Raw genomic sequence first — 16,055 nt, forward strand, 5'->3', positions numbered from 1 at the left:
TTGATGGCTGAGACCAGAATAGAAGCTAGGAATTCTCTTCATTCTAAAATTAAGAAGCTAGAAAATAAGTGGCAGTTTATACCTGAAGAATCATTATTTTACGGGTAAAGCTAACTTAAGAGAAAGGGTTTCCAAGAAGGAAAATAATCATTACCTGTGGCCTTGGGAATGGAGAGATGTCAGAACACAATTAATTAGCAGGGAAATTAATTTTGTATTGATTAAGATAGATATATATTTGGTTTTTCCTAAGTAGTTTACTAATCTTAATTTTTTAAGAATCTTAATGTCATGTGTCAACCAAAATTTGTTCACTTTATTTTCAATGGAGAGATTAGGGGGAGAATGATTAAGGTGGACTAGGCTTTATTTCCTGGCACATGATTAAAATAAAGTTTTCCTTTTATTTCTATCTAAATAAATAGGCAATTATTTGAGTTGTCCAAAACAGTATTTTAAATATTATTTCAAAATTTAAAAAACACATTATTTTAACTTATAGATGAAGAAATACTATAACTGGAGGTATATTCAGAAGCCTGACTCCTCAAGGACTTGTCTATAAGTTAATTCTAAACTTTAAAACTACATGATAGAAATATATTCAATTCTTTTAAGTCTCCGTCTTCATTGCAATGGAATTTTAATTTTATTTTGATGGCAACATTGTTAATGTAATCCGTGATGCAGAGATAAGGAGGGAATTAAAAATGAATTGTGAAAAGATAACTACAAGATTAGGGCAGAAGATATATTACAAACTTTTAGGAAAGGTGATGAGTATTAATGACATAGATCATGGCCAAAATTTATGGTAAAAGCAATCACATCCTCTGGTTACCTTTTCTATGTTAATTTCCATCACTATTGACACTCAAACTAAGTTAACAGAAGCTCTGGTCAGCCCAAACTTCATCAGCTATATTTTCATAGATCAAAATCTATTGGTTTAAAATAATATTTTGGATGATGAAGAGATTAAAACAACATTTATTCATTGTATACTTGACTTTTTTTCCTTTTTAATTTTTATTGAGATTGTTCACATACCATACAATTATCCGAAGATTCAAAGTGCACAATAAATTGCCCGTTACCCTCATACAGCTGTGCATCCATCACCACACTTAATTTTGTTCAATTTTTAGAAACTTTTCATTAATCCAAACAAGAAATAAAGCAAAAGACAAAAAAAGAAAAAAAAAAGAAAAGAAAAGAAAAGGAAACTCAAATCCTCCCATATCCCTAACAACCCCCCTCAATTGTTGACTCATAGTATTGGTATAGTCCATTTGTTACTGTTTATGAAAGAACATTGAAATGCTAACTGGAGTACATACTTTGCAATAGGTACATATATTTTTTCCCTATATGCCCCTGTATTATTAACTTCTAATTGTATTGTCATACATTTGTTCTGGTTCATGGAAGAGATTTCTAGTATTTGTACAGTTGATCATGGACATTGCCCACCATAGGATTCAGTTTTATACATTCCCATCTTTTGACCTCCAACTTTCCTTCTGGTGACATATATGACTCTGAGCTTCCCCTTTCCACCTCATTCACACACCATTCAGCACTGTTAGTTATTCTCACATCTTGCTACTGACACCTCTGTTCATTTCCAAACATTTAAGTTCATCCTAGTTGAATATTCTGCTCATACTAAGCAACCGCTCCCCATTCTTAAGCCCCATCCTATATCTTGATACCTTATATTTCATGTCAATGAGTTTACATATTACAATTAGTTCCTATCAGTGAGAACCTGAAATAATTGTCCTTATGTGTCTGGCTTATTTCACTCAGTATATTGCCCTCGAGGTTTTGTCATCAACCCATTTTTTTTTATATGGTTTTGTTCACTCACCGTACATTCCATTATAAGTAAATAATTGATGGTTCTCTGTATGGTCATATATTTATGTGCTTACCACCTTCACCACTATCTATATAAGGGCATCTACATTTCTTCCACAAGGCAGGAGGGACAGTCAAAGAAGATAGAGAGGCAAAAGAAAAAGGAAAAAAAATGACAGCTAGGAAGTAGCAAAAGGAAAAGTAACCTTAAATCAAAGTAAAGAATCAGACAATACCACCAATGTCAAGTGTCTAACATGCCTCCCCTATCCCCCCTCTTACCTGCATTTACCTTGGTATATCACCTTTGTTACATTAAAGGAAGCATAATACAATGATTCTATTAGTTACAGTCTCTAGTTTATGCTGATTGCATCCCTCCCCCAATGCCTCCCCATTTTTAACACCTTGCAAGGTTGACATTTGCTTGTTCTCCCTCGTAAAAGAACATATTTGTACATTCTATCACAATTGTTGAACACTCTAGATTTCAACAAGTTACACAGTCCCAGTCTTTATCTTTCCTCCTTTCTTCTGGTGTCTCACATGCTCCCAACCTTCCTCTCTGAACTGTATTCATAGTTATCTTTGTTCAGTGTACTTATATTGTTGTGCTACCATCTCCCAAAATTGTGTTCCAAACCATGCACTCCTGTCTTCTATCATTCTGTAGTGCTCCCTTTAGTATTTCCTGTAGGGTGGGTGTCTTGCTCAAAAAGTCTCTCATTGCCTGTTTGTCAGAAAATATTTTGAGCTCTCCCTCATATTTGAAGGACAGCTTTGCTGGATATAGGATTCTTGGTTGGCAGTTTTTCTCTTTCAGTATCTTAAATATATCACACCACTTCATTCTTGCCTCCATGGTTTATGCTGAGAGATCCGCACATAGTCTTATTAAGCTTCCTTTGTATGTAATGGATCACTTTTCTCTTGCTGCTTTCAGGATTCTCTCTTTGTCTTTGATATTTGATAATCGGATTATTAAGTGTCTTGGCGTAGGCCTATTCAGATCTCTTCTGTTTGGAGTATGCTGCGCTTCTTGGATCTGCAATTTTATGTCTTTCATAAGAGATGGGAAATTTTCATTAATTATTTCCTCTATTATTGCTTCTGCCCCCTTTCCCTTCTCTTCTCCTTCTGGGACACCAATGATATGTACATTATTGTACTTTGTTTCATCCTTGAGTTCCCAGAGACGTTGCTCATATTTTTTCATTCTTTTCTCCATCTGCTCCTTTGTGTGTAGGCTTTCAGATGTTTTGTTCTCCAGTTCCTGAGTGTTTTCTTCTGCCTCTGGAGATCTGCTGTTGTATGTTTCCATTGTGTCTTTCATCTCTTGTGTTGTGCCTTTCATTTCCATAGATTCTACTTCTTGTTTTTTTGAACTTTCGATTTCTGCCTTACGTATACCCAGTGTTTTCTTTACAGTGTCTATCTGTTTTGCCATAACTTCCCCAAACTTTTTGAATTGATTTAGGATTAGTTGTTTAAATTCCTGTATCTCAGCTGAAGTGTACATTTGTTCCTTTGACTGGGCCATAACTTTGTTTTTCTTAGTGTAGGTTGTAATTTTCTGTTGTCTAGGCATGGTTTCCTTGGTTATCCAAATGAGGTTTTCCCAGACCAGAACAGGCTCAGGTCCCAGAGGGAAGACATATTCAGTATCTGGTTTCCCTGAAGGTGTGTCTTAGAAAATTGCTCCACCCTGTGATGCCTCAGGTCACTGTGCTTTTCTGCCCAGCAGGTGACGCCTGTTAGCCTATAACTCTTGACTGGTGTGAGGAGGTGTGGCCGTGTTCCCCCAGGCTCTGGGGTCTGGTTCTGAATGGAAAGGGCCCCACCCCTTTCCTCCTAGAGAAGACAGACCCCCCAGGTGGAGGTCATTAGCATTTCAATGGTCTCTCTCTCTGCTTGTGCTGTCTCCACCCTTCTCTGAGTCACAGCCCTGGAAACTGAAAATGACTGGGGCTTTCTCCACTGAGCCGAAAAGGAAACAGATAGTCCCCTTCAGACCCAGTCCAAGGCGACCCTCCGGTTCTCCCAGGTCAGTCATCACCCAAAGCCTCTGTCTGTTTTTTGGGGATTCATACCTGTAGTGAGCAGTCCACACTCACTACTTAAAACCCCAGTTGGAGCTCAGCTGAGCTATATTCGCTTGCTGAGAGAGAGCTTCTCTCTGGCACCACGAGGCTTTGCAGCTCAGGCTATGGGGGAGGGGTCTTGCGACTTGGATCCACAGGTTTTACTTACAGATTTTATGATGTGATCTTGGGCATTCCTCCCAATTCAGGTTGGTGTATGATGAGTGGATGGTCTCATTTGTCCCCCATCAGTTATTCTGGATTATTTACTAGTTGTTTCTGGGTTTTTTTCAGTTGTTCCAGGGGGATACTTTGCTTCCACTCCTCTCTGTGTCACCATCTTGTCCCTTCTCCTCTTTATGGTGTCATTTTGCACCCCCTTAAGAACCTTAGTCAGGAAGGAAAGAGTAAAGCCTGTGGTTCACATATCACTGTGGTTGTCTTCTTCTTTATTCCCTGTATTTTTATGTATGCAAGGCATACTAGAAATTTCCCTTTTGACAAATCATTGAGTGTGTTTTTTTTACAGTCATAACCCCCATGCTAAACCCTTTTATCTATACCCTGAGAAATTCAGAGATGACAAATGCTATGAAGCAGCTGTGGAGAATAGTCATATAGATAGTAAATCAGTGTGTCATCCTCGATGAAGGGACTCATTTGGCTTTAGAGGATATCTCATTGGAGCCCAGAACTCACGTTAAATATGATGCATCCTTTGCTTTTCTTCAAAGCATTTTCCATAATGATAATTAATGAATTTACTCTATGTTTGGGTTATTGATGACTAGAATGAAAACTATGTAATGTCTAGTTTATCATTGTACCTAGAAAGTTGTAACACATGTATAGTGGTGAGTTAATAACTAATGTGTAACAATTAATGAATGAAATTTTAATCAGTTATATGGTGTTTGATTTCTGCATTATCTATGTTAATTTTGTTCTCAGTCTTAACTTTGTTTTTATTTAAATTTTTGTCAATTATGTTCATTCTTTTTATTTTACTAATGAATACTTAATGCTATATAGACTCTTCTCTTATTCAATTTCCATTGCTTTACATATGATTTTTTAGAATGTAATATTCATGTACTTTTTAAAATAAAACAATTGAAAGCAGAATAATAACAAATAGTAAAAAGGGATGCCATATGAAATGGCATAAGGTAAAATCACCTACCTGTCCTTATTATACAGTCCCACCAACAATGAATAAGAGTTCCAATTTCTCCACATCCCCTCCAGCATTTGTAGTTTCCTGTTTGTTTAATGGCAGCCATTCTAACCGGTGTTAGATGGTATCTCATTGTGGTCTTAATTTGCATCTCTCTAATAGCTAGTGAAGCTGAACATTTTTTCATGTGTTTCTTGGCCATTTGTATTTCCTCTTCAGAGAACTGTCTTTTCATATCTTTTGCCCATTTTATAATTGGGCTGTCTGTACTATTGTCATTGAGTTGTAGGATTTCTTTGTATATGCAAGATATCAGTCTTTTGTCAGATACATGGTTTCCAAAAATTTTTTCCCATTGAGTTGGCTGCCTCTTTACCTTTTTGAGAAATTCCTGTGAGGTGCAGAAACTTCTAAGCTTGAGGAGTTCCCATTTATCTATTTTCTCTTTTGTTGCTTGTGCTTTGGGTGTAAAGTCTAGGAAGTGGCCTCCTAATACATGGTCTTGAAGATGTTTTCCTACATTATATTCAAGGAGTTTTATGGTGCTTTCTTTCATATTGAGATCTTTGATCCATTTTGAGTTAATTTTTGTGTAGGGTGTGAGGTAGGCGTCCTCTTTCATTCTTTTGGATATGGATATCCAACTCTCCCAGCCCCATTTGTTGAAAAGAACTTTATGACCCAGTTCAGTGACTTTGGGGGCCTTATCAAAGATCAGTCGGCCATAGATCTGGATCTATCTCAATTCTATTCCATTGATCAATATGTCTATCTTTGTGCCAGTACCATGCTGTTTTGGCAACTGTGGCTTTATAATAAGCTTCAAAGTCAGGGAGTGTAAGTCCTCACACTTTGTTTTTCTTTTTTAGAGTGTCTTTAGCAATTCGAGGCATCTTCCCTTTCCAAATAAATTTGATAACTAGCTTTTCCAAGTCTGCAAAGTAGGTTGTTGGAATTTTGATTGGGATTGCATTGAATCTGTAGATGAGTTTGGGTAGAATTGACATCTTAATGACATTTAGTCTTCCTATCCATGAACATGGAATATTTTTCCATCTTTTAAGGTCCCCTTCTATTTCTTTCAGTAGAGTTATGTAGTTTTCTTTGTATAGGTCTTTTACATCTTTGGTTAAGTTTATTCCTAGGTACTTGATTTTTTTAGTTGCTATTGAAAATGGTATCTTTTTCTTGAGTGTCTCTTCAGTTTGTTCATTTCTAGCATATAGAAACATTACTGACTTATGTGCATTAATCTTGTATCCCGCTATTTGCTAAATTTGTTTATTAGCTCTAGTAGGTGTATCGTTGATTTCTCAGGGTTTTCTAGATATAAGATCATATCATCTGCAAACAATGACAGTTTTACTTCTTCTTTTCCAATTTGGATGCCTTTGATTTCTTTGTCTTGCCGGATTGCCCTGGCTAGCACTTCCAGCACAATGTTGAATAACAGTGGTGACAGCGGGCATCCTTGTCTTGTTCCTGATCTTAGAGGGAAGGCTTTCAGTCTCTCACCATTGAGTACTATGCTGGCTGTGGGTTTTTCATATATGCTCTTTATCATGTTGAGGAAGTTTCCTTCAATTCCTACCTTTTGAAGTGTTTTTATCAAAAAGGGATGTTGGATTTTGTCAAATGCTTTTTCAGCATCTATTGAGATGATCAATTGATTTTTCCCTTTTGACTTGTTAATATGTTGTAATACATTGATTGTTTTTCTTATGTTGAACCATCCTTGCATGCCTGGAATGAACCCCACTTGGTCATGGTGTATGATTTTTTTAATGTGTCTTTGGATTCGATTTGCAAGTATTTTGTTGAGGATTTTTGCATCTATATTCATTAGGGAGATTGGCCGGTAGTTTTCCTTTTTTGTAGCATCTTTGCCTGGTTTTGGTATTAGATTGCTGTTAGCTTCATAAAATGAGTTAGGTAGTGTTCCATTTTCTTCAATGTTTTGAAAGAGTTTGAGTAAGATTGGTGTCAGTTCTTTCTGGAAAGTTTGGTAGAATTCCCCTGTGAAGCCATCTGGCCCTGGGCATTTATTTGTGGGAAGATTTTTGATGACTGATTGGATCTCTTTGCTTGTGATGGGTTGGTTGAGGTCTTCCATTTCTTCTCTGGTCAGTCTAGGTTGTTCATATGTTTCCAGGAAATTGTCCATTTCTTCTACATTATCCAGTTTGTTGCCATACAGTTGTTCATAATATCCTCTTATAATTTTTTTAATTTCTTCAGGATCTGCAGTTATGTCACCTTTTTCATTCATTATTTTGTTTATATGGGTCTTCTCTCTTTTTGAATTTGTCAGTCTAGCTAGGGGCTTGTCACTCTTGTTGATCTTCTCAAAGAACCAACTTTTGGTGATATTTATCCTCTCTATTGTTTTTTTGTTCTCGATGTCATTTATTTCTGCTTTAATCCTTGTTATTTCTTTTCTTCTACTTGGTTTAGGATTGGTTTGCTGTTTGTTTTCTAGCTTCTTCAGTTGATCCATTAGTTCTTTGATTTTGGCTCTTTCTTCCTTTTTAATATATGTGTTTAGTGCTATAAATTTCCCCCTTAGCACTGCTTTTGCTGCATCCCATAGGTTTTGGTATGTTGTGTTCTCATTTTCATTCGTCTCTATATATTTAGCAATTTCTCTTGCTATTTCTTCTTTAACCCACTGATTGTTTAGGAGTGTGTTGTTTAACCTCCAGGTATTTGTGAATTTTCTAAGTCTCTGATGGTTATTGACTTCTAATTGTATTCCATTGTGGTCAGAGAATGTGCTTTGAATAATTTCAATCTTTTTAAATTTATTGAGGCTTGTTTTATGTCCCAGCATATGATCTATTCTGGAGAAAGTTCCGTGAGCACTAGAAAAGTATGTGTATCCTGGTGATTTGGGATGTAATGTCCTGTATATGTCTGTTAAATCTAATTCATTTATCAGATTGGTTAGGTTTTCAATTTCCTTATTGGTCTTCTGTCTGGTTGATCTATCTATAGGAGAGAGTGATGTGTTGATGTCTCCCACAATTATTGTGGAAACATCAATTGCTTCCTTTAGTTTTTCCAGTGTTTCTCTCATGTATTTTGTGGCACCTTGATTGGGTGCATAGACATTTACGATTGTTATTTCTTCTTGCTGAATTGCCCCTTTTATTAGTATGTAGTGGCCTTCTTTGTCTCTCAAAACATCCCTGCATTTGAAGTCTATTTTATCTGAGATTAATATTGCTAGACCTGCTTTCTTTTGGCTGTGGCTTGCATGAAATATTTTTTTCCATCCTTTCACTTTCAGTTTCTTTGTGTCCCTGTGTCTAAGATGAGTCTCTTGTATGCAACATATTGATGGTTCATTTTTTTTGATCCATTCTGCGAATCTATATCTTTTAATTGGGGAGTTTAATCCATTTACATTCAACGTTAAAACCGTGAAGGCATTTCTTGAATCGGCCATCTTATCCTTTGGTTTATGTTTGCCATATTTTTCCCTCTCTCTATTAATATCCTTTATTGTACCCATACCGAATCTCTTTAGTACTGAACCTTTCTCCAAGTCTCTCTGTCCTGTCTTTGTTTCTCTGTCTGTAGGGCTCCCTTGAGTATCTCCAGTAGGGCAGGTCTCTTGTTCGCAAATTCTCTCAGCATTTGTTTGTCTGTGAAAAATTTAAGCTCTCCCTCAAATTTGAAGGAGAGCTTTGCTGGATAAAGTATTCTTGGCTGGAAATTTTTCTCACTCAGAATTTTAAATATATCGTGCCACTGCCTTCTCGCCTCCATGGTGGCTGCTGAGTAGTCACTACTTAGTCTTATGCTGTTTCCTTTGTATGTGGTGAATTGCTTTTCTCTTGCTGCTTTCAGAACTTGCTCCTTCTCTTCTGTGTTTGACAGTGTGATCAATATATGTCTCGGAGTGGGTTTATTTGGATTTATTCTATTTGGAGTTCGCTGAGCATTTATGATTTGTGTATTTATGTTGTTTAGAAGATTTGGGAAGTTTTCCCCAACAATTAATTTGAATACTCTTCCTAGACCTTTACCCTTTTCTTCCCCTTCTGGGACACCAAAGAGTCTTATATTTGGACGTTTCGTATTATCTATCATATCCCTGAGGTCCATTTCGATTTTTTCAATTTTTTTCCCCATTCTTTCTTTTATGCTTTCATTTTCCATTCTGTCATCTTCCAGGTCACTGATTCGTTGTTCAACTTCCTCTAGTCTTGTACTATGAGTGTCCAGAATGTTTTTAATTTGGTCAACAGTTTCTTTAATTTCCATAAGATCATCCATTTTTTTATTTAGTCTTGCAATGTCTTCTTTATGCTCTTCTAGAGTCTTCTTGATTTCCTTGATATCCCGTACTATGGTCTCATTGTTCATCTTTAGTTCTTTGAGTAGCTGCTCTAGGTGCTGTGTCTCTTCTGGTCTTTTGATTTGGGTGCTTGGGCTTGGGTTATCCATATCGTCTGGTTTTTTCATATGCTTTATAATTTTCTGTTGTTTTTGGCCTCGTGGCATTTGCTGAACTTGATAGGGTTTTTTTAGGGTTTGTAGACCTATTGAAGTCCTTATCTCTAATTTATCAGATCTACAGCTTCGTGGAGTACACTTTCTCTAAATAACCAGCAGGTGGCGTCCACGAGCCACCTGTTCTCCACAAGCCAGTTCTCCCCTGCTTAGCCTTTTTTTTGGTGAGTTGGGGAGTGAGTCTTGTGGGGTCCAATTGGTGTACCAAGCTTGCGTGTGTAGTTGGTGTTGCCTGCCCTGTATGTGGGGCGTGTTTCTGGGCAGTTGGGGAGGGGGGGTGGCCCTAACAATCAAATCTCCCTGATGATCCTAGAGTTTTAAAGCTGCTGCAATAGTCTAATCCTTCAGTTCAGTCCTGCCACAGTTTGTCTCTGCCACTGACCCACAAGTCCTTGGTATTGGCGTATGGCTCCTGAGACTTGCAAGTGGGCCCCTCTTCCAGGCCGTGCACCCCGGTTCCTCTGTTGAGGGATGACTGTGCTATGTCACAGGTGAGTGCCGTCCCCCCAGGGCAGTTCTGGGCTGCTGGGCTGTGTAGGGAGGCTCCCAGTCTGCTCAGATGATGGCTGAATGGGGCTTTGTTAATTCACACTGCTCCACTTTCCCAGCTCTGGGACAATCAGCTGAGGTTGCAGGGAAGGCTAATGTCCACGCCCAGTTTTGTGGTGTGTGCCTGTTATTTGAAGCACTTCCGTCACACTGGGTTGTCTGGAGCAGCTCTGGGCTATGGGGCTGGTGATGGGCAGGAGTGTTTCCTGTCCACCAGGATGGTGGCTGTGAGCGGACACCCCCCTTTTCTTGGGAAGTTGTGGTGTTTAGTGAATTTTCTCAGCCACTGGATTATTGCCTTTTGTCTCAGAGCTCTCTTAGTTCTGCTCTTGACTTGATGTGCCCAAATTGCAATTCTTTGAAACTTTCTGTATTGGGCTTCTTAGAGTAATTGTTTTAGAAAAAGAAAAAAGGATTAAAAAAAAAAAAAGGGCCCTCCTCAGAGATCTAATGGGTTATTGAAATGCTAATAGACAAAGCAACCAGGGCCATTAAGGAAAGGTCCACAGGGCAGAGAGATCAGCTTTTCTTCGGGATTTGCATATGCGCCTTAAGGCCTGAGCTCCACCCTTCCCCTTTCTGTGTTCACCAGAACTCCAAAAATCCTCTGCTTTTATTTTGGAGTTTTTCGTGTTATTTTTTTTTTTTCTATGCCTGTCTCCTCTCTGCTGGGCTGGCAGCTCTCAGATTCTCTGGTGTCTGGTCTCAGTCTATCTATGGCTGGAGTTTGAATCAGTAGAATGAGTTTCCGAGAAGGGCTACCACTGCAGTTCTCCCTTCTCCTTCCTGGAGCTGACAGCCCCTCCTCCCAGGGGACTGAGCCTGGCAGGGAGGGGCGCGGGTCCCCAGGCCGCAAAAACTTACAGATTTCGCTGATCTCAGCAGGTCGACATTTTCATGAGTGTTGTATGAAGTATGCCCAAAGACAGATTGCTCTGTGGTGTCCAGTCCACGCAGTTCCTGGCTTTTTACCTACTTTCCTGGAGGAGTAACTAAAACATACAGCTCACCAGTCTGCCATCTTGCCCCGCCTCTAATTCCATTTTTAAATCCCTTGATCTACACTCTTGGAAATGCAGAGGTGAAAAATGCTATAAAGTTGCTGTGGGTAAAAAAATGATTTGACTGAGAAATAATCACAACCATATACAATGACATATCATTTTATCATTAAGAGAAAAGAATATAATTTCTATGGACAGTGAATACTTTGCATCAAAAATAGTTCATTGTTGACACATAGACTGTGAAAAAAGGCCCAGGTAGGAAATTACTTATCAGTATAAAAATATCCCATTTACATGAATTTATTGTCAATCTCTAATGTACTCCTCATAATCAGGTAGGGTTCTTGTTCATATACAGATTTCCAAGAAACAGCTCTAGAGATTGTAATTATTATGACAATCCTTGGACTGATGTATCTTCATTTTAAACAAATTATCCAGATGTTTCTGAATCATATGATCTTTGCACACACTTTGAAGCTATAGTGCTATTTTTGAGTTCACAGGCAGCCTATTAATGAGTGTGTCTTATTAAGGCAATTTCTAGGAAGTAACCTTACAACAGACTCTTTGAGAACCCAAGACACTCTCAATGCATAGATCATGCAATATAAGCTCACAACTTTGCAATTACAAAACAAAAATAAAATATCCCTGGCAGTAAAAATGTTTTCAATTTTTATTTTCCACCTTCTCTGTCTATACTTCTCCCATATCTGGTCTTATTCTCTCTTTCCTTTTCTTTCTCCAAATGGAAAGGTCTACCATTTATCCTTCCTGTATTATTTGGACTATAACTCATTTTTATTGTTATGTTAAATAGTCATTCACATGGACAGACTTGTTTCACAGTTTTGGTTATGTGAAGGAGATTTTATGTATCATATCTTGTATATACATTTTGAGGAAAGGATGGCAGGGTGTAGTATACTATTATGTCTATGAGCACAGAATCCGCTTAAGAAAGTCCTGAGTTTAAATCTAACTTTTGCCATTTTTAGTGTCAATTTTGGCAAAATACAATCTCTTTAAATTTCAGTTAAAAGGAAAGATACAGGTATTCTCAGGATCAAATCAAATAATTCTTGTAAAGCTCTTAGTACCAATAAATGCTCAATGATTTTTAGTTATTATAAACATCCTTTATTACTGGAATCTCTGAGATTATTATAGACTACTGGTCATCACTGTTAATATAGTGTTGCTTTTTAACTTTAGAAGGGATGATTCATAAATTCTCTGTCCTTACTGAGAAGAATACTCTGAAATTAAACTGACCTTTTAGTTTGACCTCTTGGTGCTGGAATGGGCCCCTCCTCTTCAACCATCTCTGAACATTTCTCTTCTAGTTTTCTGATCCTGATTTGTCCAATGTTTCCAAGGTCTTAGAGCTGCTCTGATTGCTTCTCTGATTTTCTCCTGTCAAGTCCTATTTGAAGGGCCAAAGTGGTCAAAACAGCAGGCAACCAGAATATGAGCAAAGTGAAAATAAGTAGTGACATATGTTCAGAAGACCTAGTATGGGGCAGTGGTTAAGAGCAGGCACCAGAATCAGATTTTTCTGTCTTTCGCATATTGCATTTAAAGAATTATAAATACTGGCTTTAAGATTTCAAACTTTGAATAATGACTATTGATTAAAACACAAAGAGCTATGCATATCCCTCTAACATAAAAAAGATTCTTAGACATTAACAGTTTAGATGATTCTATGTTGATAACATTAACTTCTTCAGTCAAGACATGAGCATCTTTCAAAATACCTGGAGATATTAATAGATGTTCCGTTAAGAATAGGGGCTGTGGTTAGGAAAAAAAAATACGACTTAGGAACATGTACTAACTATATCATCCTCTTGGAGATTCCTGGTCTATGCTATTGTGCTATTGAAAATTTCGAGAAGTTCTGAAATAAAGAAATGCTTCACTTTTATGTTTTTTTGGAAAAAATGGCTTTGAATGTGACCTGGGAAAATGATTTTCTTCATCTGTAAAATGATAAAGATAGTAGTACCTTTCTTATAAATGTTGGGCCATTTAAATGGTTCAATATATTTCAAGTGCATTTAACAGTGTCTGTCATGTAGAAAGCATTATATAAATGCATTTTAAAAGACAAATATCAACTGGCACTGACTCAGTTTGCAGTTACTGCAGATTTTGACTTTGATCTCTTCTAAAAATAACAAAGTATCCACTATCTTGGAGTCAGAAACTCTGTGGATCTTGTCCTGGCCACTGTCTCCTTAGGTGGAAAAGACACCTTCTTGCATGATAAATTCTACATGATGTCACATTTTCCTTAAAATGCAGGCAAGGACATGATTTCCCTTTAGGGCATTCTTCAGCCTTTGGAAGTCCTGTAGGCAGCAGCGTTTCAGATAATGTGGGAAGATTTGCACTCTGCAGTCAGCAGCATGAGGATTGAGTTCCAACTCATTTGTTTATGTAACACTGTGCATTTTCAATCATTCAGGGTCTTATTTTAATTTCAGTCCATAAGTAAAATAAAATGGTAGTATCTGTTTCATAAAGCAATTTCAATCATTAGATGACATATTTACAAAGCATACATAGAGGTCAGTGCCTGGCACTAATAGGAGCTTAATAAATTTCACTGTTTGTTTCCTTTGCCACTTCTACATCAGTGTTCCATTTCTATTTGACTTTTAAAAAATTATTTGATTACTATTTATTATACAGTTGTGCATAGTAAATACATATAAGAAAACAGGAGAAAGTTTCAGAGTTCTGAGTGTAAACAGTGTAATTAATGACTGATGGATGATATTAACTCTGAGAAGTATTCTCTTTTAAAATCTGAATGTCTCTCAAATCAAAGTCAGTCTAAGGAAAATCCCAAAATTTAACGTTTTTTGTGACAAATGAGAAAAAGCTGTTATAGGAAAATTAACACTTACAGTGAAATCTATAATTTATTTACTAAAATTTACCAGGGTCTACAAAGGCATTGTCTTATTTAATTCTCTAAGAGTCTTTTAAGTACATAATATTTCTGTTTTCTAGAAAATTAATGGATGCTTGGAAAATGTAAATAACTTACACAAGCAGGTGGCTGAGGTGGGATTTGAACCCAAGTAATTTGACTTCAGAGTTGGCCCTCTTAAACCCTAAGTAAATGTATTACAATGGGATACACCTGAATAAAGAAATACTTTTTTGGAGAAAGGTAGGCAATAAATAGGTAAGTATGTTTAAAAAAATAATAATAAAAACAAGGAAGTATTAAAAAGTGAAACAAGTGGTGTAATAGAGAATGACTCAGGGCACTGTGGGACCTCTTTAGACTTCATGCCACAGGAACCCAAGAAGACATAAATTCTGTCTTTTGTCTATTATTTTTATTGCACTATTTACTAATATACAAGTTACTAGTATACTATTATTTACTACTTTCTAGACTGTCCTGTTTATTCAATTTTGGTTGCATAATACATGACATTTTTGTGTTATACTTCTACTTTTTAAAAATAAAACAATTAAATGTATATATAATATAATGCAAACCATACAAAATGGTATTTATCAAAAATAAATCTATCCATCCCTTGCTGGAGTCCCCCAGTGCTTCTCCCCATAGGCAGTTATGGTTCTCTATAACTTAAGATTCTGCAATAAATTATCTTTGCCAATACAAGCAAATTTACATACTGTATATACATATGTGTTTATGCTTTAGTGTGTGAAAGAGTTTGCATTTTATTGCTCAGTGTCTTGGTGTTCTTTCCATGCCAGTCTATACTGGTCTATTGCATTCTAAATTATCTTCATTATGCATGTCTTAGTTTCCCAGGGGGGGATCACAGATATCATAAAATGGATTGGCTTAACAATAGGCTCAGATTTCAGAGGCTAGAAGGCGCACTACTTCCCAGGGTCCTTATCTTCTGGCTGGCTGGAAATCCTTGAGGTTCCTTGGCTTTACCCTGTTAGTTACATGGTGCTATCCTTTCCTATCTCTTCTGGCTTCTGCTAATTTCCAGTTCCCTCCTACACTGGGTTTTGTCTTCATAAAGCCTCCAGTAATAGGGTTAAGGCCCAATCTCATTCAGTTGGGCTGCACCCTAACTAAAATTAACATATTCAAAAGATTCTAGTTACAGAGGGCTCACACCCACAGGACTAGATTAAGATTAAGGACATAACTTTTTCTGACCACAGTGTATTATACTCCTTCATAAAGGTGTATTAAAATTAATACATCCAGTCCTTTTCATGTTGTTTCCAGTCGTTGTCTGTGACAAATAATTTTGCAATAAATATTTGTCTTTTTGAATATGTGTAAGTATGAGTTCCCAGAAGTAGAATTGTTTGGTCAAATTGTATATGTATTTAAAAGGTTGATGTTCATAGATATAGCCAAAATGCCATCCATGAAGTTGTATTCCATTCCTCCCCTTACCTCCAGGTCCTGGCTAACACTGATTCATTGCTGTGACTAAAATTTTGCCTTTTCCAGAGTGCTACCTAAATTGAATTATTTGGTGTGTAGTCATTTGGAGTCTTTCTTCTTTTAATTAGCATAATGCATTTGAGATTTATCCATGTTATTGTATGTATCAGTTTATTCCTTTTCATTGCTATTTCAATAATTACTATCTATATTTATCATTTGCAGTTTACAATATTTTCTGAATTTGCTGTGCTTTCTTTTTCAGTTTCTTGAGACCAAAGCATAGTTCATTCCTTTTCATCTTTCTTATTATCCAATATTTTCATTAAAAGCTATAAATTTCCCCGTAGACTTTCCATTAGCTAATCCAACATATTTTATTTTTTGTGCATTTTTTTAATCTTCATTCCATTGAAAATATTTTCTAATGCCTTGTATGATTTCTT

This window comes from Choloepus didactylus, chromosome 14, assembly GCF_015220235.1.
Source record: "Choloepus didactylus isolate mChoDid1 chromosome 14, mChoDid1.pri, whole genome shotgun sequence".
Lineage (NCBI taxonomy): Eukaryota > Metazoa > Chordata > Mammalia > Pilosa > Megalonychidae > Choloepus > Choloepus didactylus.